The sequence below is a fragment of the Ursus arctos genome, unplaced genomic scaffold (assembly GCF_023065955.2).
Source record: "Ursus arctos isolate Adak ecotype North America unplaced genomic scaffold, UrsArc2.0 scaffold_11, whole genome shotgun sequence".
In the NCBI taxonomy this organism is placed as follows: Eukaryota; Metazoa; Chordata; class Mammalia; order Carnivora; family Ursidae; genus Ursus; species Ursus arctos.
In genome coordinates, this window is record NW_026622775.1 from 66,358,926 (window position 1) to 66,383,988 (window position 25,063).

General features: G+C 36.3%; 1 pseudogene; it reads right to left on the bottom strand.

The window, feature by feature from the left end:
* Nucleotides 1–14,287: 14,287 nt before the first annotated feature.
* On the bottom strand, nt 14,288–14,538 carry LOC113270045 (NADH dehydrogenase [ubiquinone] 1 alpha subcomplex subunit 1-like; annotated as a pseudogene).
* Nucleotides 14,539–25,063: the final 10,525 nt, after the last annotated feature.

Sequence of the window (25,063 nt, forward strand, 5' to 3'; positions counted from 1 at the left end):
CTAGTTGAGCTAGCATAGTTATGACTGGGGAAAGTATGGGAACACCTGGCCAAAATAGCCTAGCCCCCTAGGTAACATTCAAAGGCTTGTGGACTTAATCAGTAGTGGCATTTGAGACTAAGGAGAAATTGATGACAGGTGAGACCAAGGAGTCTCTGACATTGTGAATAGATTGGAGTTTCTGTTGTTAGATCCAGTGGTCAGGAAGATTTGCCCCTTTCGCGATAGATTGGGAAATATGAATAAGAGCTTTGTCTTTCCAAGAAAGAGAGAAAGAAAATAAGATGAGATGCAATAGAAGAAAAAGTATACAGGCCTAGTCCAATCATTTTGGGAAAGTTTTCTGCCTCCACTGTCATTTGCTTCAATTCCTGGTAAGGTCCCTCCGGCCAGCAAGGTTGGAGGAAATCTTTCCAAAAGGGTCTTTTCTAGGGGGTGAAACCTCTAGGCTGCAGATCATGATGATGTCTAGCGTTTTGTCTCCTGGGAGCACTGTGGAAAGATTGTTCTACTAAGTATTATCATTCTCTTAGGCTTTTATTAGACCTTAGCAAAATTGAAGTATATCCCCTTTTATCAGCTGTGGATCAAAGGAAGAAGGAGCTAACTAGGTACATTAGGCATACTGTGATTATCTCAAAAAGGGAGTTCACCAGTTTCAAAAGGAGTGGATCTGAGATTCAGAAGAACCAATGGCAGTGATTTTGGCCAGGGTATTTCAAGGGTTCCTACAAATTTTGCAAATTCAGTCTTAAAGATGAATTAGTAATTCAACTGGTTCTGAAAATCGAGGGTGGTGGGCACGGTGAAAAGGTTGTAAAAGTGGTCAAACAGCACAAATTTGTTGAAGCACCTGACCAGTAAAGTGGGTTCCTCAATCACTAGGAAGTTCAAACGTGAGAGGAAGAGGGGATTCCCCAAATAGGAATGATCCTTTCTAATAGGATCTTAGCCAAGGAGGAAGCAGCGGCCTGTTTACAGAACAGATTCTTATTGAACTCATGCAAGTAATTATACTGCGATGAGAAAAAATACTCAAGTTTCTGAATTCTGGAGGGATCACTTAGGAAGAAAAAAAATCACTTCATCTTTATTCGCAAAGATTTTACCAATTTGTTGTAAGCCATAGATCACTTAAGAGAAAAAGTTTTCTTCAACTCAGTTCAGTTATATGATCCTAAAGCTATCAGAGACCTGTATTCTACAGTACTTGTCAGAGTCCTTTTCATGAATTTCTCCTTAGATGAAATACATTTGCAAAAGCATCAGAGTAAAACAATAACTGTCTATAAATGACAAAAGACTTTAAAATGCCCATTATTAAAGATCTGATGACAGTTCATTACAATGGAATTGACAAGAAATTTGCTTATTTCTGTGACATATATTTTCAAATTACAACTGATAACATTATATCAGGACACACCAGAATTTTAGGAATTTCATATAAATTTTAGAACACATAATTACATATACATATACAAATATAAGGTAAAAAAGTTTTAGTGTTACTTCTTATTTGACAAGCTTCTCATGTAATATAAGCCTAATTGGTTTAACATTTCCCTTTTGGTAGGGAGAGAGAACAAATCCTTTGAGATGTTCTAGGTACCCTCTGGAAAAACTCAAGATAGTTCAAGGTCAAAAAGATTTTACCCAGAATTTGAATTTTGGCAAGTCTGTCAAAAATATAAAAAGATTTTGAACATTTGACCAAATAGGATCACAGAAAATTATGAAACAAGACTTAATTGTCCATTTAACTAAAGTGACAAAAACATTTTAAAGGCAAATTCAAAAGGTTCTGTAGTTGCAAAAAGCTTTAGCTCCTCTTAATAAAGAAGTCTCCCATTTTTCTAAGTAATCAAAGACCTGATAAAGATAAAACAGAATCTTTGTTTCCTAGGCAGATTACATTTAAGGTGAAGAAAGTTTGTTTACAATTTCTTATTAAGAGCAAAGCAATAATCTAAGAAAACTCTGTCCTTTTAATAGAAAAAAAATAGATTTTAATTCTGTACCAGTATACTTTTGATACTAAAATTCTTTCTCTTTTTTTAAACTTAAATAAACCTATTTCAATTTTAGCTGGACCACACAAAAAATTTCTTTCTGAAGAGTCCTTTTTCACAAACCTTTTACAACTTACTGTATCTATTCAGCTTTTATTCTTTTTCCTTTCTTATTCTGGTAATTGTTTTACTTTAGGATAAAATTACTGTCCTTTTCCTCAACAAGAAGATGCATGCCCATTCCTAATACTTTATGTTACTGAAAACACACATCCTACTTTTCTTGCCTACCTTTCATATACAATCATTTTCTTTACCCTTATTGTTTCTAGTAGCTTTATTTTTACCTATATTAACTAGAATACTTACTCCTAGAATCTTCAATTACTAATGAAAGCTAAGAAGTAAGCAATGATGGACTGGCAAATTTATTTATAAATACGTTTTGTAATTCTAGAAGCATATGCCCTTTTAACTAGTGTGGTACAAGACCTTGTGGCCCACAGACCCAAATTTATCTTCAGTTTTTCTGAAATAGAAACCCGGAAGTAGATAAACCTATGTTCAGGAATTAATGTTTTAGTATTTGATCATGGTAGAAAATGATCTAGATATTCAATGACATTCCATCATTTCAAGTTACCAAAAAGATTTGGGGAACATATGTTTTAAGCACACATACCATAAAACATAATTATTGCAGCTTAAAAGATTCTCATCCCATTTTCATCTATCTAAATAATTTGCTCCCCAAAATTATGCTTAGATTACTCACAAAAGCTAATGAGACCCTAGAGAAAATCAGCCATCATCTCAAGTGAATTTTCTTGCTGACAAATTTTGCAACAGAAATAACATGAACTTTTATTTGATTACATTTAATGCTGATAACTCTGAAGACATGCTTTTTTTTTATGAAACCAACAAACTTAAACTAGTTTTTACTTTATCTCAGACCATGTGAACTCAAAAAATATTTGAGTCAGTCTACTTAATTTATAGAAGCACCTTTTTTTAAAGCCAATTAAATAGAGTTCTTTTTTTTTATTGTTGTTTAAAGATTTTATTTATTTATTTGACAGAGAGAGAGCAGGAGAGCACAAGCAGGAGGAGTGGCAGAGGGAGAGGGAGAAACAGGCTCCCCGCTGAGCAGGGAGCCCTTGGGGGGCTGGATCCCAGGACCCTGGGATCATGACTTGAGCCGAAGGCAGTTGCTTAACCAACTGAGCCACCCAGGCACCTCTCAAATAGAGTTCTTTACAAATTAATTTTGGTAATATCATCCAGAAGTAGAAAAATATCACATATCTATAACATACATACATAGACCAACGTAATATATAGATAGACACAGATATCTTAACAACTTTTGTTTAAAAAATTTTAGTTATGTGTCAGGTACAAGACTCAAAAGAATAGTTGGATCCAAATTATATTTCTGGCAGATGGCCTAAGTTAAGGTTACCTCCTCAGATGGCCAAAGTTTCTTACCAATGAGTTTTTTATTTGTATGCTGTAATGATCCTTTTAGAGCTGTTTTTGGAGTCATTTTGTCTTTCAGATCTTCTGCATTCCAATCTAAAAATGCATTCCATTGTCACTGAGACATTTGGAATCTTCTCTTTTAAGGGATCCCCTTCAGGTGGATTTATCCAAAACAAAGTTTCCCCAGAATGACCATTACAATTCCAAAGTATCCAAAAGTTGACCCAGTTTTCAGAAAGGCACAAGAACCTGATCCAAGGATTAGATGGAACCTATCTTGCCTTTGGATTTTTTAAAAGATACCATGAGTGGCCCTGTTTTCCAACAGCTGTTTTAAAACACTGGGAGTCACATGTATTCCTGTTTTGAACAGGATGGGAGACTTACCAAGAAGCTTCAACAAGTAGAAACAAACAGAAAGGAGTAAACAGAAATAGAGACCAAGTATGCACAGTAAAGGTGGAGAGCTGAGAACACAAACAAAACAAGTAGAAATTTAGAAAACAAAAGAATATTCACCAGAGTGAGTGACTTTCATAAAGGGTGACTTTCAAAAACAGATCCCAAGTCAAGTCCAAAAGCTTGACCAAAAGGGGAGAGCTTGAATCAGAGAGGAGACTTACCCGAATCAAAATGGAAGAAGACAATGCACCTTGTGAAGAGTACAAGGAGCTCAAGTGGGTACTGTGCATAATTCTGGGCGTTGGTAGTTCCTCAGGGGGTTGTCTCCTTTGATCCCACTTCTAACACCAAGAAACGTCAACCATCAAAAGAAGAAGTTTAGCCAACAAAATCGACCTTATCTGGGAACAGCAGAGGAACTCAGGACAAGCAAGCCTTGGCTATCCCTAGGCAAGTCCAAACAAGGGAGGAGAGCATACTTTTATAAGGAAAGGAGAAAGTTTGGAGGGGTTGTTTTGAACAAAAATTCATGTTTTGAGCAAGGGTTCAGGACTGTGACGTCTTCTCATTGGCTGGGTTGTTCCTGGACAAGGAGAAAATCTTCCTTCTTCTCGCTGACATATGTAAAGGTAAGCTATGACTAGTGACACAGAAGTGAGAACCCTTCCTTCATGGCTTCCTGACTCCATTTTGAATTACGTTTTCTTTATTTGTTCTCATACCAAGATACCCCTCCTGTTCTATTTTTATTAATTTTTTTTTAAAAGGTGTTTCTTCAGGGGTTCCTGGGTAGCTCAGTTGGTTAAGTGTCTGTCTTCAGCTCAGGTCATGATCCCTGGCTCTTGGGATAGAGCCCCTGCTCTGTGGGGAGCCTACTTCTCCCCCTCCCTCTGCCCCCCCCCCACTCCCTTGTATACTCTTTTCCTCTCTCTCTCTCTCAATAAATAAATAAAATCTTTTCTTTTTTTTTAAAGGTGCTCCTTCAAAAAGTCTTAAACACTTCTTAATCTGTTTTGAGTTTTGGCACAATAACTTTATAAAAATTAATTAGAAAGTTTGCCTTTCTATGGTCTAAAGTAGGTAAAACTGAAATTACTTTTCTTTAAGGGTTTGGTACAATTCCCCTAAGGAAACATCCAGACCTACTGTTTTAGGGAGGTTAGCTTTATTTCTGTAGGATGTTGCCTTTATTTCTAATTTTGTGTTAAATGTCCTCTGTTTTTTCTTGATTATATTACCCAATGGTTTATCTACTTCATTGACTTTCAAATCTCATTTCTTCTTCCTAGTTGTATTATTCTTAATTCCTTCTTTTAACAGCTTAATTGAAATATAATTCACATAGTCTACAATTAATCCATTTAAAGTTCATAATTCAGTGTTTTTATTATATTCACAGTTATGCAACCATCACCACAATCTAATTTTAGACTCTTGTCAACCTATACTCAGCTTCCCCTCCTCATCTTTTCCTAACTTCTTACATTTGATACCTATTTTATTCTTTTTTTTCACTTGGGTATTTAAGACTGTTTCCTGATCAGAGTATGTTTTTATATTATTTATAGTTTGGAGATTTTTTTTTTTTACGCTGTCTTTGAAAACTAATTTATGGTTTCTTTTGGAAAATGTCCCATGAGTACTTGAAAAGGAGGCATAGTTTCTGTGTTCAGAACACTAGGGTTGATTTTTCCATTGGAATTACCTTAATAATAATAATGTCATTTAGGGGCACCTGGTTGGCTCAGGCGGTGGAGCATGTGACTCTTGATCTTGGGGTTGAGTTCAAGCCCTGAGTTGGGCATGGAGTCTACTTAAAAAAAAATAATAATGTCATTTAAGTTTTTCTATTTCCCCCCTTCTTGTGTGTCATGGATTTCAAGAGGTCATTTCCCATTCCTAATATGATTATATTTTTCCTATCTCCTTTTTTATACTTGATGCTTCAGTAATTGATTCACAGATATTCATAACTGTCTCTTTATCATAATGAAGTGATCACAATTTTGTCCTCAGTTCAAATTGTTTCTGATACTAACATCATGATTCTGATTTTTGCTATTGTTGTGGCTTCTGTTTAGTTGCAACGTCAGAGTGTACATTTACCTACACTTTTAATTTTCCACCTTTCTGAATCACATTCTTTTAAGTGTGTCACATAACAGTAAAAAGTCTTTGCTTTAGGATCTAATCAGAATTTTTTTAATACAGTAGGTTAACACATTTATATCCATTAATAATGTAAAAGTATTTGGGGTTAATATTGTTATTTTATATCATGCTTTCTGTTTGATATCTAAAAATATTTTTCACCATAGGTCTCTTTGTTTCACAGTATATTTCATCCTATAATTTTATTTCTGTTCAGTTAGTTCCTTTTACAACTATATATTTATATATTTTCTTTAATCCTCCATTTTCTCGGGTTTTTTTCATGTCCAGAAAAGAACAGTAATGAAATTAATTAAATTCTCTTCTTCCACCTTTCCCTCTACCCATTTTAAATCATATTAATATTTATCTTTGTAGTTTTAGGTATAGTTGTACCTCTGTCACTTGATTTATCAACGTAATCTAATAAATTTTGATGAGTAGAAATAAAGTAGCATATCTGCCTTATCTCTTAATTTTCTCCCTTTTCTCTGCACTACCACCATTTGTTAATTACTCATTTCAATATTATTAGTTTATACATCATAGTATATGTATGTATCCAATAGCTATTCCCACAATCATGCTGAATAATGAGCCAGCCCAAACTCACCGGCTTGCAGAAGAAACATTTCATGCACCTGAAGGATAATTAGTATAGACTTAGCTCATGTAGATTTGGTTTCAAGGTGAAAGTTGATCCAGCTCTGCTCCCCTGTCTGTCATCTTCCTTGGACCATAGGTTGGCTAGGTCATGTTCCTCTCATAATGATGAAAGAAATTCAAGAATAATGAGCAGATGCGGGGCGCCTGGGTGGCTCAGTCGTTAAGCGTCTGCCTTAGGCTCAGGGCGTGATCCCTGGGATCCAGCCCTGCATCGGTCTCCCTGCTTGGTGGGAAGCCTGCTTCTCCCTCTTCCACTCCCCCTACTGGTGTTTCTTCTTTCGCTGTGTCTCTCTCTGTCCAATAAATAAATAAAATCTTAAAAACAAAAAAAAGAATAATGAGCAGATGCAACTCTGAGCTATCGTTCTGTTCACATTCCATCGGCCAAAGCAAGTCAGAGAGCCAACTGCAAAGTCACATTGCAAAGGGAATGGAGTCTTAAAAAAGGCTAAAAAAAAAAACACAAAAACTGGAAACAGTAGTATAATCTACAAAAATATGCTAGCATAATTCCCACATTTGTTTTAGCTCAATTCTATAGTTACAGATTCACTGCTCATTATGGATCCTATTGCTACAATTTATGCAATTATCTCCAGCTTGCTGAAGTTTTCTTCCTGAGAATAGTATCCCCTAAGATAACGCATGTTCTTAAAATGTTGACCGGTTGGCTGTGAATTTTTTTTCTTGAAAACTTTTTTTTGCACAATAATTGAAATACAACAAATCACATGTTTGTAAGTACACAATTTGATAACTATGGACTTATGTATACACTGTGAAACCATTACCACAGTCAAGATAGTGGACATATCCCTCATCCTCAACATTTCCCTAGTGCCCCTTTTGTTCTGTCCCTCCTGTCCCTCCCCTCCTTTCACTCCCAAGTGATCAGTGATCTGCTGTCACTATAATTTGCATTGTCCAGAGTTTTTAAAAAATGAAATCATACATTACATACTTTTTTTGCCAGGTTTCTTTCTCTCAGTATAATTATATTGAGATTCATTTATGTACTTTGTATATTAATGGTTTGTTGCTTTTTATTGCTACATAGCATTACTTTGAATGGATATACCTAACTTGTTTCTCCATTCATGCACTGATGGCACGTTTAGGTTGTTCTAGTTTGGGGCTATTACAAATATGGCCACTATGAACATTTATGTACATATATGTATGTATGGACATATATTCCTTTTCTCTTTAGTAAATACCTAGGAGGTAAATGAATGGATCATATGGTAAGAGTATGTTTAACATTTTGAGAAACTGCTTAAATATTTTGAAGAGCAGCTTTATATTTCCACCAGCAGTGTTTGAAAGTTGTTTCCTCAATAACCTTGTTAACACCTGGCATTGTACTAATTTTAATTTAACTTTAGTTATTCTCATAAGGGTGTAGTGTTGTTTCATTGTGAATTTAATTTGCATTTTCTCTAATGATAAAGCTATTGAGCAGCTTTTCATATGCTTGTTATCCATATATCTTATTTGATGAAATGTCTGTTCAAATAATTTACCCGTGTTTTAAATTGAGTTGCTTTCTTATTTTTGAATTATGAGAGTTCTTTATATATTCACAATACACATCTTTTCTTAGGCATATGATTTGCAAAGATTTTTCCCCCAGTACACATACTTGTCTTTTGTTTCTTTTAACAGTGTCTTTTGAAGAACAGAAGTTTTCAATTTTGATGAAGTCCAGTTTATCAATCTGTTTTTTTATGTATTGTGTTTTAATGCCATTATCTTACCCAACTCAAGATCACAAAAATTTTCTACTAGGTTTTCTTCTAGGATTTTGATACAATTGCACTGAAGATGTAGATTGTCTTGGGTAGTATTTGCATTTAACAATAATATTGTCTTCCAATCCATGAACATAGGATGTCTTTTATTTCATTAAATATCCTTTCATTGCTTTCAGCAATGTTTTATATTTTTCAGTGTACACATTTCTCACTTCCTTGATTATATTTATTCCTAGTTATTTTATTCTTTTGTGTGCCATTGTAAATTAATTATTTTGTAAATTTTCTTTTTAGGTTGTTCATTGCTTATATATAGAAAGACAATCGATTTTTGTATGTTGATATTGTACCCTACAAACTTGGCTGAATTCATTTATTAGCTCTAGTAGTTTTCTTTTAATTCTTTTGGATTTCCTATGTATAAAATTATGTCATGTGACAGTATAGATAGTTTTATGTCTTCCTTTCTAATTGAATGCCTTTTTTTCCCCTTGCCTAATTGCTCTAGTCAGAACCTCCAGTACAATGTTGAATAGCTTTGGTGGAAGTAGGCATCCTTGTTTTGTGACTGATCTTAGAAAATCTTCAGTCTTTCACCTTTGAATATGATGTTAGCTATAGGTTTTTCATTAATGCCCTTTTATCATGTTGAGGAATTTCACTTCTATTTCTGGTTTTCCAAGTGTTTTTATCATGAAAAGATAAATTTTGTCAAATTAATTTTTGTGTCAATTGAGATTATAATGTGGATTTTCCCCTTCATTCTATTAATGTGATGTATTACAATTATTGATTTTCTTACATTGAACTGCCCTTGCTTTCCTGAGATAAATCCCACTTGGTTATGGTATATAATCCTGTTAATATGCTATTGGATTCAGTTTGCTGGTATTTTGTTAAGAATTTTTGCATCTACATTCATAAAGGATATTGGTCTATAGGTTTTTTATGGTATCTTTGTCAGCCTTTTGTGTTGGGGTAATACTTGCTTCATAAAATGAGTTAGGAAGTCTTCCTTCTTCTATTTTTTGGAAGAGGTTGAGAGGGTTTGTTGTTAATTCTTCTTTAAATGTTTGGGAAAATTCACCAGTGAGGCTATCTGGTCCTGGGTTTTCATGTTTAGAGGTTTATGATTACTTATTCAATCTGTATACTTGCTATAATATACTATACGTCTACTCGGACTTTCTGCTTCTTCTTGAGTGGGTTTTGGTAATTTGTATCTTTCTAGGAATGTGTCCATTTCATGTACATTTTATAATTTGTTGGCATATAATTGTTCTTAGTATTCTCTTATTATTCTTCTTATTTCTGTAAAGCCAGTAGTAATATCCTCACTTTTATTTCTGATTTTAGTTATTTGGGTTTTTTTTTTTCTTAGTCTAGCTAAAAGTTTGTCAATTTTGTTGATCTTTTCAAAGAACCAACTTTTGGTTTCATTGATTCTCTCTTGTTTTACTAGTTGTCTATCACGTTTATCTCTAATCTTTAAGATTTTATATATTTATTTATTTTAGAGAGGGTGTGTGTGTGAGTTGGGGGGGAGGGGCAGAGGGAGAGAGAGAATCTCAAGCAGTCTGTGTGCTGAGTGCAGAGCCTGACATAGGGCTCAATCTCACAACCCTGAGATCATGACTTGAGCCAAAATCAAGAGTTGGACACTTAATCAGCTAAGCCACCCAGGTACCCCTTTCTCTAATTTTATTATTTATTTCCTTCTGCTAGCTTTTGGTTTAGTTTGGTCTTCTTTTTCCTATTCCTTGATTCATAAAGCTAAATTATGGGCTTCTAGTCTTTCTTCTTTTTTAGTGTTGGCATCTACAGTAGTAAATTTTCCTCTGAGCACTGTTTTTGCTGCATCCCATAAATATGTTATCCTACTATCCTCTAGCCTCTGTGGTTTTTGATGAGAAATGACTTTTGTCTAGATTTCCTAGATTTTCTTTGTGTCTGGCTCTTGACAATTTGAATATAATGTGTTGTTGTGTGGATTTCTTTGCATTTGTCACTTTGGAGTTTATTGAGCTTCTTGGGTGTTTAATTTATCAAATTTATTTCCAAATTTATCAAATTTGGAAAGTTTTTGGCCATTATTTCTGCAAATATTCTCTATGACTTGCATTATGCATAAGATGGTATGCTTGATAGCATCCTATAGGTATCTTATGCTCTGTTCATTTTTCTTATTCTTTTTTTTTTTTAAATAGACTTTAATTCTCAGAGCAGTTTTAGGTTCACAGCAATATCTAGCAGAGGCAGATATTTTTCCATATAACCCATGTCCTCACACATGCATAGCCTCCCCCATTATCAGCATTCCCCATGGAAGTAGTACATTTGCTGCAACTGATGAACCTATACTGGTGCATCATTACCACCAAAGCCCATAGTTTACATTAGGAATGACTCTTTGTGTACATTCTATGGGTTTTGGCAAATGTAAAATGAATGTATCCATCATTATGTTATCATTGAGTACTTTTACTGTCCTAAAAATCCTCTGTGCTCCTCTTATTCGTCTGCTCACCCCAACCCCTGGCATCCACTGATTTTTTTTTTTTTACTGTGTTACAGTTTTGCCTTTCTTGAAATGGCATATAATTGGAATTGTACAGCATGTAGCCTTTCAGATTGACTTTTTTCACTTACTAATATGCATTTAGGGTTTTTCCATGTCATTTTTTGGCTACATAACTCACTTTTTTAAATCACGGAATAATATTTCACTGTCTGGATATACCACAGTTTATCCACTCACCTACCAAAGGACATTTTAGATGCTTCCAAGTCTTGGCAGATATGAATAAAGCTGCTATAAACATCTGTGTGGATTTTGTGTGGACATAAGTTTTCGACTCCTTTGATTAAATGCCAAGGAGTGCAATTGCTAGACCATATGCTACAAGTATTTAGTTTTGTAAGAAACTGCCAAACTTCCAGTGCAAAGTGGTTGTACCATTTTGCATTCCCACCAGCAATAAATGAGAATTCCTGTTGCTTCACATCATTGACAGTATCTGTCAGTGTTTTGGATTTGGGCCATTCTGATGAGTATGTGGTGGTGTCTCATTGTTTTAATTTGCATTGTCCTGATGACAGATGATATGGGGCACCTTTTCATATGTTTATTTGCCATCTGTGTATCTCTTTTCGTGAGGTGTCTGTTAAGGTCTCTGGCTAATTTTTTAAAAATCAGATTGTTTGTTTTCTTAGTTGGGTTTTCAAAATTCTTTTTTATATTTTGCTGAGCCATTCTTTATTAGATATATCTTTTGAAATATCTTTCCCCAATCTGTGAATTGTCTTTTCATTTTCTTGACTATATTTCAAAGAACAGTTTATCAACTATTTCTTTCATGGATTACACCTTTGGTATCATAGCTAAAACGTCATTGCCAAATGCAAGGTCATTTATATTTTTTTCCTATGTCATCTTCTAGTTTTATAATTTTGTATTTTACATTTAGGTCTGTGATCATTTTGAGTTCATTTTTGTGGAGGATGTAAAGTCTGTGTCTAGAATCAATTTTGCCCCATGAATATACAGTTGTTCTGGCACCATTTGTTGGAAAGACTATCCTTTCTCCGTTGTATTGTCTTTATTTTCACATGTCTATTTGTAGGCTTTCTATTGTGTTCTGCTGATCTGTTATCTATTCTTTCACCAATACCACACTGTTTTGATTATTTTTGACTCTTAGTAAATCTTGAAGTCTGATAGTAACAGTCTTCCAGGTTTGTACTTTTCATTTTTTAAAAGATTTATTTACTTATTTTAGAGAGAGAGAGAACAAGCAGGGAGAGGGACAGAAGGAGAGGGAGAGAATCTAAACCTGACTCCATACGGAGTGCAGAGCTTGACATGGGGCTTGATCATGACCCATGAGATCATGACCTGAGCCAAAGCCAAGAGTCACACACTCAACTGACTGAGCCACCCAGGTGCCCCTCCAGTTTTTTTCTTATTCTTTTTTTTTTAAGGATTGAATTTATTTATTTGACAGAGAGAGAGAGAGACAGTGAGAGAGGGAACACAAGCAGGGGAAGTGGGAGAGGGAGAAGCAGGCATCCCCCTGAGCAGGGATCCTAATGTGGGGCTTGATCCCAGGACCCTGGGATCATGACCCAAGCCGAAGGCAGGCGCTTAACAACTGAGCCACCCAGGCGCCCAATCCCCCCAGTTTTTTTCTTATGTTCAATATTGTGTTGCCTATTCTGGGTTTTGCATCTCCATATAAACATTAAAGATCAGTTTGTGGATATCACAAAATAACTTGCTGGGATTTTGATTGGGATTGCACTGAATCTATAGATCAAGTTGGGAAGCACTGTAGTCTGGACAATATTGAGTGTTCCCATCCATCAACATAGAGTATCTATTTAGTTCTTTAATTTCTTTTATCAGATTTTTATAGTTTTTCTCAGATAGATCTTGTACATATTTTGTTAGATTTATACCTAACTACTTCATTATTTTGAGGTGCTAAGAAATAGTATTGTGTTTTTTAATTTCAAATTCCACTTACTCGTTTCTGGTATATAGAAAGTGATGGACTTTTATATATAAATCTTGAAACCTTGCAATCTTGCTATAACTGCTTCTTAGTTCTAGGAGTTTTTGTTGGTTATTTTGGATTTTCTATATAGATGATTATATCATCTGTGAACAAAGACAATTTTTTTTCCTTCCCAATTTGTATACCTATTATTTCCTTTTCTTGCTCTATTTCATTAGCTAGAACTTTCAGTACAAAGTTGAAAAGAAGTGGTGAGAGGGGACATTCTTAACCGGATCTTAGAGGGAAAGCTGCAAATTTCTCACCATTAACTATGATATTAGCTGTAGGGTTTTCGTAGCTATTCTTTATGAAGTCGAGGATGTTCCCCTCTTTTCTTAGTTTACCAAGTTTTTATCAGGAATGGATGTTAGACTTTGTCAAATGATTTTTCTACATCTATTGATATGATTATGTTATTTTTCTTCTTTAGCCTGTTGATCTGATGGATTACATTGATTTTCTTTTCTTTTCTTTTTACTTTTTTATTGTTTTTGTTATGTACTACATTAATACACTGCAAAACCTTCTAGAAGGGGTGATGAACATAACCAAGTTATATTTCATTAATCAGGAAAATGCTTCTCTGGTGCAGCCCCTCTGGAAAACAGTATGAAACTTCCTCAAAAGTTTAAAATAGAGCTACCCTACCACCCAGCCATTGCACTATTTACCCCAAAGATACAAATGTAGTGATCTGAAGGGGCACATGTACCCCAATGTTTATAGCAGCAATGTCCACAATAGCCAAACTATGGAAAGAGCCCAGATGTCCATCAACAGATGAATGGATAAAGATGTGGTATATATATACAATGAAATATTACTCAGCCATCAAAAAATGAAATCTTGCCATTTGCAACAACGTGGATGCAACTAGAGGGTATTATGCTAAGCAAAATAAGTCAATCAGAGAAAGGCAATTATCATATAATCTCACTGATATGTGGAATTTAAGAAACAAAACAGAGAATCATGGGGGAAGAGAGGAAAAAATAAAACAAGATGAAACCAGAAAGGGAGACAAAGCATAAGAGACTCTTAATCATAGGAAATAAACTGAGGGTTGCTGGAGGGGAGGGAGGTGGAAGGATGGGGTAACTGAGTGATGGACATTATGGAAGGCATGTGATGTAATGAGCACTGGGTATTATATAAGATTGATGAATCACTGACCTCTACCTCTGAAACCAATAATACATTATATGTTGATTAATTGAATTTAAATTAAAAAATAAATTTAAAAAAGGAAAATTCTTCTTTAATCAATATTTGCCAAACCCTTTGACACATAGTAACGATTCACTCCAGAGATGCACCTATGTCTTTCCATCATACTCCACTGATAGGAATAATAGGCAACCTTTTCCTTGGCCCTGTTAGTGAACCTGTGGATGTGCGCAGTGGCTATGTCAGGTCAGGGATGAACAAACACATGACCATGACCCCAATCCCAGGCAGAATCTCAAACCAAATCACGCCTTGGTTGCCAAAGCTAAACCCTTCCTTCATGGGCCCTTAAAGGAGACCCAGTCTCATTCATTGATTTTCTAATGTGAATAGCCTTGCATACCTGGGATAAATCCCACTTGTTTGTGGTATAAAACCCTTTTTATACATTGTTGGATATGATTTGCCAATTTTATCTTGAGGATTCTGGTGTCTCTGTTTATGAGAGATATTGATTTGCAATTTTCTTATGTTTTTGTCCGCTTTCAGTATTTGGTATTTGGTATTAGGGTATGCTGGGCTTGTAGAATGAATTAGGAAGAATTCTCTCTGCTTTTATCTTTTGAAAGAGATTCTAGAAAATTGATATGATTGAAATGTTTCATATATTTTACCAGCGAACCCATCTTGGCCTGGTACTTTCTGTTTTGGAAGGTTATCAATTTTAGATTCAATTTCTTTCATATATATAGCTCTATCTTTTCTTGTGTGGGTTTTGCAGATTGCATCTTTCAAGAAGTTTATCCATTTCATCTAGGTTATCAAATGTGGGCAGAAAGTTGTTCATAGTATTCCTTTATTGTCCTTTTAATGTCCATGAGATCTGTATTAATGTTCTCTCTTTCATTTCTGATATTAGTAATTTGTGCGTTCTCTTTTTTTCCCTTGATTATCCTGGCTAGAGGCTTGTTGATTTTATTGATTTTTTTCAAAGACCCAGCTATTTCTTTCATGATTTCCTCCATTAATTTCTTATTTTTGATTTCATATTTTTATTATTTATTCTGTTTGGTGTAGCTTGGGTTTAATTTGCTCTTCTTGTTTTAATTTCCTAGGGTAGAAACTGAGATTTTTTAAATCTTTAAATCTTTCTTCTTTATTAATATGTACATTCAAAACTATAGATTTCCCTCTAAGCACTGTTTTCACTGTATCCCACAGATTTTAAGAACTTGTGTTTTCATTTTCATTTAAGTCAAATATTTTAAATTTTCTCTTGAGATTTCCTCTTTGACCCTTGTGTCACTTAGAAGTGTACTGTTTAGGGGCACCTGGGTGGCTGAGTAGGTTAAGCATCTGCCTTCAGCTCGGGTCATGATCCCAGGGTCCTGGGATCAAGTGCCCCATCAGGCTTCTTGCTCAGCGGGGAACCTGCTTCTCCCTCTGCCTGCCGCTCTCCCTGCTTGTACTCTCTCACCCTCTCTCTCTCATTGACAAATAAAAAATAAATTAAAATAAATAAATAAATAATATAAAATCTTTTTTTAAAATGTGTTGTTTAATTTCTGAGTATTTTGGGATTTTCTAGCTATCTAGCTATCTAGCTATCTAAATTCTAGTTTAATTCCACTATTGTCCAAGAGAAGTCATTATATGATTTCTATTCTTTGAAATTTGTTAAGGTATGTTTTATGGCCTAAAATGTGGTCTATCTTGGTGAATGTTCCATAGGAACTTGAGAAGAATGCGTATTCTGTTGTTGGATGTGCATTATATCCAGTTGATCAATGGTGTTGTTGATTTCTAGTATGTATTCAGTGATTTTCTGCAAGCTGGATGTGTTCATTTCTGATACAGGTGTATTAAAAGTCTCCAACTATAATAATGGATACAGCTATTTCTCCTTGCAATTCTGCTTTTGCCTGATGTTGTTTGATGCTCTGTTGTTTGGTGCATACATGTTAAGGCATGCTATGTCTTCTTGGAGAATTGATCCCTTTAAAAATTTTTTTTAAAAATATTTTATTTATTTATTTGACAGAGAGAGAGATAGCGAGAGAGAGAACACAAGCAGGGGGAGTGGGAGAGGGAGAAGGAGAAGCAGGCTTCCCGCTGAGCAGGGAACCTGATGCAGGGCTCGATCCCAGGACCCTGGGATCATGACCTGAGCTGAAGGCAGACACTTAATGACTGAGCCACCCAGGCGCCCCAGAATTGATCCCTTTAATACTATGTAATGCCCCTCTTTATCCCTAAAACTTTTCTTTTTATGAAGTCTTCTCTGTTTGAAATTAATATTGCAATTCCCCCTTTGTTTAGTTTAGAGGTAGCATGTTATCTCCTTCTCCATCCCTTTATTTTTCATCTATATCTGTTTTTGTATTTAAAGTAAGTTTTTTTTTGTAGATAACAGATAGCTGGGTCTTGTTTTCTTTCTTAAGGGTTTTATTTATTCATTTATTTGAGAGCAAAAGTGAGAGAGAGAGAGCTCGAGTGGGCGAAGGGACATAGGGAGAGAACCTCAAGCAGATTCTGCGCTGAGTGCCAAGTCTGACTCAGGGTTCAATCTCATGACCTTGAGATCATGACCTCAGCCGAAATCAGAGTTGGATGCTTACCTGAGCCATCCAGGTGCCGCTGGGTCTTGTTTTTTGATTCACTCTGACGAGTGGCACATTTAGACCATTTATATTCAAAGTCATTATTGCTATAGTTGGATTAATATTTACCATATCTGTTACCTTTTTGCATTTGTTGCCGTTGTTCTTATTTTTGTCTTCCAATCTTTTCTCTGCCTTATGTCATTTTAATTAAGCATTTTATATAATTCCTTTTCTCTCCTTTTTTAGCATATCATTTATACTTTTTCCCCCTTTATTCGGTGATTGCCTTAGAGTTTGTAATATACATTTACACCTAATCCAAGCCTACTTTCTTTCCTTTTTTTAAAAAAAGACTTTATTTATTTATTTACAGAGAGAGAGAGAGCACATGCAGGGAGAGTGGGGGAGGGAGAAGCAGGCTCCCAGCTGAGCAGGAAACCTGATGCGGGACTCAATCCTAGGACCCTGAGATCATGACTTGAGCCAGAGGCAGACGCTTAAACAACTGAACAACCCAGGTGCCCCTCAAGCCTACTATCAAACAACACTGTGCTATTTCCCATAATGCTAATTCCTCCATTTCCTACCTAATACCATTGTTATCATTCATTTCATTTATACATAAGCACATATACACGTTGTAGGTCTAATTATTATTTTGAACAAACTGTTATCTGTTAGATCAATTAAACATAAGAACAGTAACTTTTTATTTTACCTTCAGTTATTCCTTCTCCAGTGCTTTTCCTTTCTTTTAGTAGATCTGAGTTTTTGACTTAAATCATTTTCCTTCTCTCTAAAGAGAGACATTTTTTGCAAGGTAGGTCTATTGGGAAAAAATGCCCTCAATTTTTGTTTGAGGAAGTCTTTATTTCCTTTTCACTTTTGAAGGATATTTTCCCAGGTTACAGAATTTTAGATTGGTGGGTTTTTTTTTCTCTGAACCTTTCAAATACTCCACTTCACTCTTTTTATGCTTGCATGGTTCGTGAGAAGTCTTGTGCTTAGATGTATCTTTGTTCCTCTATAAGTAAGGTGTTTTGGTTTTTTTTTTTTTCCCTCTAGCTTCCTTCAGGATTTTCTCTTTATCTCTTATTTTCTGGTTTTTTGAAAATGATGTGCCTAGGTATAGTTTTTTTTTTTTTTGGTATTTATCATATTTGGTGTGTTCTTTGAGCTTCCTATATCAGCAGATTGGTATTCAGCATTAATTTAGGGAAACTCTTAGTCCTTGTTGTTTCAAATATTTCTTCTCCTTTTTTCTCTTTCTTCTCATTCTGTTATAATCTTCTGTTTTTTAAATTAAGTTAGTCACCATACAGTACATCATTAGTTTTTGATGTAGTGCTCCATGATTCATTAGTTGTGTATAACACCCTGTGCTCATCACAACATATGCCCTCCTTCTTTTTTTATAAATTTTAAAAAAGATTTTATTTATTTATTTGACACAGAGAGAGGCAGCAAGAGAGGGAACACAAACAGGGGGAGTTGGAGAGGGAGAAACAGGCTTCCTGCTGAGCAGGGAGCCCGATGCGGGACTCGATCCCAGAACCCTGGGATCATGACCTGAGCTGAAGGCAGACGCTTAACGACTGAGCCACCCAGGCACCCCCACATGTGCCCTCCTTAATTCCCATCCCCCACTACCCCATTCCCCACCCCCTCCCCTATAATCTTCTGTTTTAAGCTGTATGTGTTATACGTTTTGTAGTTGTCCCACAGTTCTTGGGCATTGTGTTCTGCTTTTTTCAGTCTTTTATCTGTTGGCTTTGCAGTTTTGGAGGTTTCTATTAAGATACTGTCAAGTTCAGAGATTTTTCCCTTCAGCTGTGTCCTATCTATTAATAAAGCCCTCAAAGGCATTCTTCATTTCAGTTATAGTGTTTTTAGTCTCTAGCATTTCTTTTTGGTTCTTTATTAGAATTTCCATCTCTCTGCTTACATTGCTTGTATGTCTACTTTATCTATTAGAGCCTTTAGCATATTAATCATAGTTGTTTTAAATTCCCAGCCTGAAAATTCCAACATCCTTGCCATATTTGAGTCTGGTTTTGATGCTCGTATTACTCTTCAAATTGTGTTTTTTGCCTTTCAGTATGTTTTGTAATTTTTTTTTTTAATAACTGAGCATGATGAACTCGGTAAAAGGATCTGCTGTAAATAAGCCTTTAGTAATGTACTGCTAAGGTGTAGACAAGAGGAAATGTTCTATACGCCTATGATTAGGTCTCAGTCTTTTAGTGAGCCTATGCTTCTAGACCATGCATTTCACACCTTATTTTCAGTCCCCACTCCCCTTAGGTTAGACAGGATGGCTAAAGTGGGGTGAAATTAGGTACTTTCCTTCTCACATGTGTAAATCTAGAAGAGGCTTGAGTGGTTCCTTTCCCCCCTCCCTCCCTCTAGCCTTTCTGTGGAAGGCTAGAGTCATCTGGGCTTGGGTATTTCCCTTCCTTGAGGTCAATTAGGCTCTGATAGAAACAAAACAAAACAAAACAAAACACCCAGCAGGTATGGGTCTGGTTAAAGAGTTTCTCCTGAAGGTAGACCTTGTTAAGAAGGACAGAATTGTCAGGCATATTCCAAAAAGGTTCTTTTCCCCCTTCTGCTAAGCACAAGTGGATTTTCCTCCAATATTCACTGTGAGAAGCCGGTAGAAATCTAGGAGGTAAAACTCACAAGAGCGAGGACCTGCCATTGCTTTGGTTTCCTTGGAGTTCTAACTCTCAGTGTGGTCCTCTGGAGCCTTCAGCAATTCATCAGGTGTGTTTAGGCTTTCCTACCCCCAGCACTAGCACCTGAGAAAGTGTCAGCTCAGTTTCTACTATGGAAAACCAATTCTCTGCGGTTGCCTGTCAGTCTCTCCAATTTTGGGGGCAGTGGTTTGCTCTGTGTCCTCACTTCTCTTATGGATCTAAGAAGAATTGTTGATTTTTCAGTTTGTTTAGCTTTTTACTTTACATTTTACTTTATAAGATGGAGTAGTGACTTCCAAGCTTCTTATGTACTGACCACAAACCAGAAAATTTGGGGTTATTTCTTTCTGCTCCTCAGACTGGATTTCAGTTGACCTATTTTCAAGTGTGCTGATTTTTTCTTCCACCTGCTCAAATCTGTTAATTTATTTTTTTCATTTCAATTATTGTACTCTGTAGTTCCAGAATTTTTATTTGGTTCGTTTTTATAATTTGTGTTTCTTTATTGATATTCCCTATTCATTGAGATATTATTCTCCCTGTTCCCTTTAGGTTTTCATCTCTGGTTTCCTTTAGCTCTTTAAGCATATTTTGAACAGTTTATTTAAAGTCTTCATCTAGTAAGTTCAATGTCTGTGCCTCCTCAGACACAGTTTTTGTTGATTTCTTCTGTGAATGGGCTATATTTTTTGTTACTTTATATGCTTCCTAATTTTTTGAAAACTGAGCAATTTGAATATAATATGGCAACTCTGGAAATCAGATTTTCGTCCATTTTAGGATTTATTTTGTTGTTAGTCGTGGACTATAGCTGTTTAGTTTTTTAGTGGCCTTAAAAACTATTTTTGTAAAGTCTATATTCTTTGTCATGTGAGATTTCTGGAGCCTCTGTCCCTTTAGCTTGTGATTAGTTGGTGTTTTGACAGGTTTCTTTGAATATCTGGAACCAAAGGAAAAAGACAAGAAAAGAAGGAAATGGGAAAAACACTCTCAGTTTGTGTTGGGGTACTCCTTCAGGGCTTTGACAGGCCATTTACAACACTGAGCCTCTACTTCTTGCTTGTGCTGAGCCTAGAGATAGCCAGGGGTGAAAGGTTAGTGTCTTTGCAAGTCTTTTCTAAGTACACATCTTACTTTGGGTATATGCATGGCTTTCTTGGCTCCTCAGTATACATATTCACTTTTGAATGCTGTAATTAAAAAAAAGAAAAAAAGAAGCCTTCTTCCCAACTTTTCTTTCCAGGCTTTAGGCACGCCTGTTGCTTGTCTCAGCTATAATCTTTTGCCAAGGCAAGAGCAGTAGTTCATTTGCCTTGCAAGGATTACAAGGCATTCTGCCCTGATGACTTCCAAGTTAGGGGAAAGAAAGGCAAGCACTTTCAGGTAGCCCCCACACAGGTTAGAACAGACAAACATATTTCTTTGAAAATACAGTGTACTCTTCTCTCTCTGAAACCGAGGACCAGGGTCACACAGTGGTAATGCAGGCTGCCAGCGTCAGGACCATCCCTGAGCCAGGGATGCATGGGGCCAGGGTAAGTAGAAATGCCACAGATCATTACTACCATTTTTTGGTTGCCTTTTTCATAATTTAGCATCCCTTTTATTATTATCCAGAGTCCTGAAAATTTCGATTCTGACAGTTTTTACTTTGTTTTCCAAAGTTTCTGAAAGATATTTTTGTTGGGTATAGAATTCAAAGCTTACAAGTTTTTTTCTTTCAGTACTTTATTTATTTTTGAGAGAGAGGAAGAAAGGGAGAGAGAGTGCATGCCCTCGCCTGCACATTTGGGGGCAGGGGAGGGGCAGAGGGAGAGGGAGAGAGAGAATCTTAAGCAGGCTCCACGCCCAGCACAGAGCCTGACATTGGGCTTGATCGCAAAACCCTGAGGTCATGACTTGAGCCAAAATCAAGAGTCTCTTGCTTAACTGACTGAACCACCCAGGTGCCCCTCTTTCCATACTTTAAAAATGTTGCTCTGGTGGCTTCTTGTTTGCATTATCTCCAATGAGAAATCTGATCTCCTTTTCTTTGTTCCCCTGTAAAATACTGTTGCTGGTTTTTCTTCACTGCCTTTAATATTTTCTCTTTTTTTTTTTTTTTTTTTTTTTTTTTTTTTTTTTTATTAATAATGATTTTTTATTATATTATGTTAGTCACCATACAGTACATCCCCGGTTTTCGATGTAAGGCTCGATGATTCATTAGTTGTGTATAACACCCAGTGCACCATGCAATATGTGCCCTCCTTACTACCCATCACCGGTCTATCCCATTCCCCCACCCCCCTCCCCTCTGTAGCCCCCAGTTTGTTTCTCATAGTCCATAGTCTCTCATGTTTCATTCCCTCTTCTGATTACCCCCCCTTTCTTTATCCCTTTCTTCCCCTACTGATCATTCTAGTTCTTATGTTCCATAGATGAGAGAAATCATATGATAGTTGTCTTTCTCTGCTTGACTTATTTCACTTAGCATTATCTCCTCCAGTGCCGTCCATGTTGTAGCAAATGTTGAGAACTCATTCTTTCTGATTGCTGAGTAATATTCCATTGTATATATGGACCACAACTTCTTAATCCAGTCATCTGTTGAAGGGCATCTCGGCTCCTTCCACGATTTAGCTATTGTGGACAATGCTGCTATGAACATTGGGGTGCATATGGCTCTTCTCTTCACTACGTCTGTATCTTTGGGGTAAATACCCAGTAGTGCAATGGCTGGATCATAGGGTAGCTCAATTTTTAACTTTTTAAGGGACCTCCACACGGTTTTCCAGAGTGGCTGTACCAACTTGCATTCCCACCAACAATGTAGGAGGGATCCCCTTTCTCCACATCCTCTCCAACAATTGTTGTTTCTTGCCTTGTCTATTTTTGCCATTCTAACTGGCGTAAGGTGGTATCTCAGTGTGGTTTTGATTTGAATTTCCTTGATGGCTAATGATTTTGAACATTTTTTCATGTGTCTGTTAGCCATTTGTATGTCTTCATTGGAAAAGTGTCTGTTCATATCTTCTGCCCATTTTTTGATTTGTTTATTTGTTTCTCGTGTATTGAGTTTGAGAAGTTCTTTGTAGATCTTGGATACCAGTCCTTTATCTGTAGTGTCATTTGCAAATATATTCTCCCATTCTGTGGGCTGCCTCTTAGTTTTTCTGACTGTTTCCTTGGATGTGCAGAAACTTTTAATCTTGATGAAGTCCCATAAATTCATTTTATCTTTTGTTTCTCTTGCCTTTGGGGATGTGTCATGAAAAAGGTTGCTTTGGCCGATGTCGTAGAGGTTGCTGCCTATGTTCTCCTCTAGAATTTTGATGGATTCCTGTCTCACATCGAGGTCTTTCATCCATTTGGAGTTTATTTTTGTGTATGGTGTGAGATAGTGGTCAAGTTTCATTCTTTTGCATGTAGCTGTCCAATTTTCCCAGCACCATTTATTGAAGAGACTGTCTTTTTCCCACCGGATGTTTTTTCCTGCTTTATCAAATATTAGTTGCCCAAAGAGCTGAGGGTCCATTTCCAGGCTCTCTATTCTGTTCCATTGGTCTATGTGTCTGTTTTTGTGCCAGTACCATGCTGTCTTTGTGATCACAGCTTTGTAGTACAGCTCGAAATCCGGCATTGTGATGCCCCCAGCTTTGTTTTTCCTTTTCAACAGTTCCTTGGAGATTCGGGGTCTTTTCTGGTTCCATACAAATTTAAGGACTATTTGTTCCAGTTCTTTGAAAAACGTTCTCGGTATTTTGATCGGGATAGCATTGAAAGTGTAGATTGCTCTGGGTAGCATGGACATTTTAACTATGTTAATTCTTCCGATCCATGAGCATGGAATATCTTTCCATCTTTTTATGTCTTCCTCAATGTCTTTTAAGAGTGATTTATAGTTTCTAGAATAAAGGTCCTTTACGTCTCTGGTTAAGTTAATTCCAAGGTAACGTATGGTTTTTGGTGCTATTGTAAATGGGATGGATTCCCTGATTTCTCTTTCTTCGTTCTCGTTATTCGTGTACAGAAATGCAACTGATTTCTGAGCATTGATTTTGTATCCCGCCACGTTACTGAATTGCTCTATAACTTCTAATAGTTTGGGAGTGGCTTCTTTTGGGTTTTCCATATAGAGTATCATGTCGTCTGCGAAGAGAGACATTTTGACTTCTTCTTTGCCGATTTGAATACCTTTGATCCCTTTTTGTTGTCTGATTGCTGTTGCAAGGACTTCTAGTACTATGTTGAATAATAGTGGCGAGAGTGGGCATCCTTGTCGTGTTCCTGATCTTAAGGGAAAGGCTTCCAGCTTTTCCCCATTGAGAATAATATTTGCAGTAGGTTTTTCATAGATGGCTTTTATGAGATTGAGAAATGTACCTTCTATTCCTACACTCTGAAGGGTTTTAATCAGGAAAGGATGCTGTATTTTGTCAAATGCTTTTTCGGCATCGATTGAGAGGATCATATGGTTCTTGAGTCTTTTCTTGTTGATATGATGTATCACGCTGATTGATTTGCGAATATTGAACCACGCTTGCATCCCAGGTATGAATCCCACTTGATCGTGGTGGATAATCCTTTTAATGAACTGTTGGATTCTATTAGCAAGTATCTTGTTGAGGATTTTGGCGTCCATATTCATTAGGGAAATCGGTCTGTAATTCTCCTTTTTGAGGGGGTCTTTGCCTGGTTTGGGGATCAAGGTAATATTGGCCTCATAGAATGAGTTTGGTAGCTTTCCTTCTGTTTCTATTTTTTGAAATAGCTTTAGGAGAATAGGTATTATTTCTTCTTTGAATGTTTGGTAGAATTCCCCAGGAAAACCGTCCGGGCCTGGAGTTTTGTTATTTGGAAGGTTGTTTATCACTGACTCAATTTCTTCATAATTAATTGGCCTGTTTAAGAAATCAATTTCTTCCGGTTTCAATCTTGGTAGTTTATAGGTTTCCAGGAAGGATTCCATCTCTTCCAGATTGCTTAGTTTATTGGCATATAGCTGTTGATAAAAATTTCTAATAATCCTTCCAATTTCAATGGTGCTCGTCGTGACCTCTCCTTTTTCATTCATAATTTTAATAATCTGGGTCCTTTCTCTTTTCTTTTGGATAAGTCTTGCCAGTGGTCTGTCAATTTTATTGATTCTCTCCAAGAACCAGCTTCTAGTCCTGTTGATCTGCTCTACTGTACTTCTGGTTTCTGCTTGATTGATTTCAGCTTTAATTTTGGTCAACTGCTTCCTTGTGCGTGGATTAGGCCTGTCCCTCTGTTGCTGTTCCAGCTTCTTGAGGTGAGAATATAAAAACTGCATTTTAGATTTTTCTATTCTTTTGAGTGAGGCTTGGATGGCTATGTATTTCCCCCTTAGGACTGCCTTTGCAGTATCCCATAGGTTTTGGACTGTTGTATTTTCATTCTCATTGGTCTCCATAAATTGTTTAATTTGATTTTTGATTTCCTGGTTTATCGAGTCATTCCTGAGCAGGATGGTTCTTAGTCTCCAAGTGTTTGAGTTTCTTCCAAATTTTTCCTTGTGGTTGAGTTCCAATTTCAGAGCGTTGTGGTCTGAGAATATGCAGG